This window comes from Silene latifolia, chromosome Y (genome assembly GCF_048544455.1).
Source record: "Silene latifolia isolate original U9 population chromosome Y, ASM4854445v1, whole genome shotgun sequence".
In the NCBI taxonomy this organism is placed as follows: domain Eukaryota; kingdom Viridiplantae; phylum Streptophyta; class Magnoliopsida; order Caryophyllales; family Caryophyllaceae; genus Silene; species Silene latifolia.
This window is the reverse complement of record NC_133538.1, coordinates 238,398,964-238,402,278: the sequence shown is the minus strand read 5'-3', so window position 1 is coordinate 238,402,278 and position 3,315 is coordinate 238,398,964.

Here is a 3,315-nt window from a genome sequence, read left to right as displayed (position 1 = left end):
TTTTTCTTTTTTTTTTCAATTCTTTTCTTTTTCTTCTTTTTCTTTTTCACGTTTTTGACAAGGCGGGCTAAATTTGGAATGTAGCTAAGGGTCAACAGGCAAATTTGGCTAAACTGGAGTTAAATGGGTAAAAATTAAAGAAAGGGAAATTGTAAGCACCTCCCTGCATGTGACACCAACCACTAACCCAAATGTATGCTGGCAAAAAGCAATTGAATTTCATATACGTGCAAATAGATGAACATGCTATGCAAGGAGTAACTACTCACAATCCTACATAAAACTGGTCACAAATGACACCAGTTTATAAGGCTCTAAATCTTAGAAATTATAAGTAGCTTGCCAAAATTTTCAGGTTAAGTCTCTTCGTTCAGCTAAATTTTAACATTAACTCGTAGATATGCAATAAGACAAGGCTAAAGATATTAATTTATACAAGGCGTAAGCAGATAGACAAATTGTAGTGCAATTTCATCATTGAAATTTACCGTTCCGACTCAACCTATATGCTAAAATAAACGTGAAATTTTTTTGATATTTTTGAATTGAAATTTTTCTATTTTTTTTGAAATTCTTGAATTTTATAAAAATAAACAACAGTGCATACAAAAATTAAACGTGATAACAGAAATGCAATAATAACATTAATGCAGACACAGATATGGATGCATAACCTACCCAAACCCAAACCGTACAATGCCCTCATTGTACCCAAAACATGGAAAGGAAATGCAAACTAAAAGGAAAAATTGAAGATGCGGAAAGCTTACAAGATAACGCGAAGTAGGTACCTCCCCAAACCAGCCAGCAACGTGGGAGGTCGCTAAATAGCCCAGAATGTCGTCACAGGAATCTAATCCAAGCAAAAAGCACTCGATCAAGAGAGAATAATGGTCGATCGAGTGAACTGGGCATCTTAAACAGCTCGATCGAGGAAATGGGGCACTCGAACGAGGGTTTCTCTTTGGCAGGTACTTGATCGAGAGGAATATATACTCGATCGAGTAGAAACAACTGCAAAATGGTTCGATCGAGTACAAAAAGCACTCGATCGAGCCATTTTCAATGGATTCCTGCAAAGACGCAATAAAACAACCCGCAAACTAACAAAACAAGCATAACTGATCTAGTCTAGGGTATGAAAACCAATTATTACAACAAAACTAAAATGAAATGTAATGTTTGGAAAAAAAAACAAAAAACAAAAAATTAAATCTTTGAGGTTGCCTCCCGGGTAGCGCTAGTTTCAGTCAGGTCCCAACTCGACCTTCTTTTCTTCGAGCCTCTCTAATTTAGCCTGGTCAAAACAGCTCAAAGTGCGCAGCAACTGATGAAACAGTTGCGCATGTGCTACACAAAACTGTAAGTAGCACCAAAGTAGAATAATACCATAGGAAAATAAAATGTATAAACGTTTGAGTCTAACAAATTTCCTATGACAACTCCTAAATTTATCAACAAAATAAAGGAGCTCAGGAGCAATTAACAATAATTTAGGGTACCGTTTCAGATTAACAAAATTAAGATAACAAGAACGGTGAAAAACTGTTAAATTAATTGACCAACTGGGAGGGGGCACATCATTAAAATGCGAAGCATAAGTCAAATGAGGCAATGTACTACTCAAACAAACAATAATGAAATTATCGTTAACTACCTCGGGTTGGTTGCTCTCAATGACGGAATCATTGATAAAGGAATAAATTACCTCATCCGTGCTAGGAGCAATCACTGATTCAACTACCTTCTCGTCACCCTCCTCTGTGGAAGTCGTCCCGTAAATCACAGCCTCAAGTGTATCCAGCTCGGCTTTGAAAAGGGGAGATTCACCGTATCCATTGTCATTATCAAAATCGTCATCTAGAACGAGCCCAAGTGACGTTGCATTGCTCTCACTGGCCAAATCAGTCGATCGAGTAGAATTATTACTCGATCGAAGGCTTTCTTCCTTATTTTTACTAGATTGAGCACATTCAACTGTTCGATCGAAGGTTTTCTCTGATAATTCACTCGATCGAGCACTATTACTAGCTCGATCGAGTGATCTTTGCAGTGCATCGCAGAAATCTTCATAACTATCTTCATTTTCGGATAGATCTTCGTAATCCGAGTAATCCAAATCATTAATAGCGCTAGGCAACTCGGGTCCTTCATGGGAAAGACCACTCTCAGTGTAGGTAAAGTATACCTTCTCTGGTTGCCCAATATTCGACTCAGCAGCTAGCTAAGATATTTGAGACTCCAGCTCAATGAGTTGAGCTTCTTTACGTCTATCATCCTCTTGCACTCGGAGTGAAAGTGCCCTCAACAAAGATTTCAGCTCAGCAACCTCTTCTTTCCGTTCATCAGGAGGAGGAGATTGTTGTTGTGACGGCCAGACAAACGGAGGCTTGTGATAGCCTCGTTGATAGGGCAGAAGTGGCGGCGCAACTACAGCGTAATGGGTAGCTCGTCTACGGTGCTTGAACGCGTAGACCTTGTCGTTCTCTGCTATGCAAATAGCTGCATTGTGCCCAGCAGCACCACATCTCCCACATTAAATCTCCTGCTGTGCCATATAATGGAACATAGGTGACGGGTCAAAGGTACTCAAGCCTTCCCTTTGACGATCTTTTACTTAGAACTGTCTAGGTAGGACCTGCAGAGCCTATCAAAACAGCACCAAATTAAAAGATTAGTACGGCCTCAAGGGATAAATCCCTTGAAGCTAGGGACAGACAAAATTTAACAAATAAGTAAAGTAATTGCCTCCTCGGCAACGGCGCCAAAATTAGATACCGTCGTCGAGTACGAAAAATAAAATACCTAGTTATACTAACAGAAGCTAGCAATAAGTAGGGTCGATCTCCACAGGGAGGCGGTCACTATCTACTTGTCTATTCGGTCTGTCTAAAGTCATAATGGGGGTTTTGATTTGTTTTAACTAAACTAAAGAGATTAAGAAGGAATAAGAGAAATTAAGCAGAGGGAAAGGAAACTAGCATGTCGGTTCATCAATGAACGTCAATTAATTGCAGTTAAGGTCATAGATTAGACGATGTGTCGGTCTAAGGGGCAACGAATATCTCCTTCCGGTCTCAATTCGCCCTAAAATACTATTAGCTTAGCTTCCGCCCTTACTAAAGCATCCTATTGTTCACTGCAGGTCTCACCCCTTCCAACCTTCCGGTCTAGGTCAAGGCTTACCAATATTAAAAGGCTAATTGCATCGATTCAACTAGCAGGATACAATTAAAGCAGTGATTTACAACCTAAACAAAAACAATGACAAATCTGTAAACTAATTAACAATTAACATTCATTCATCGAATCCCC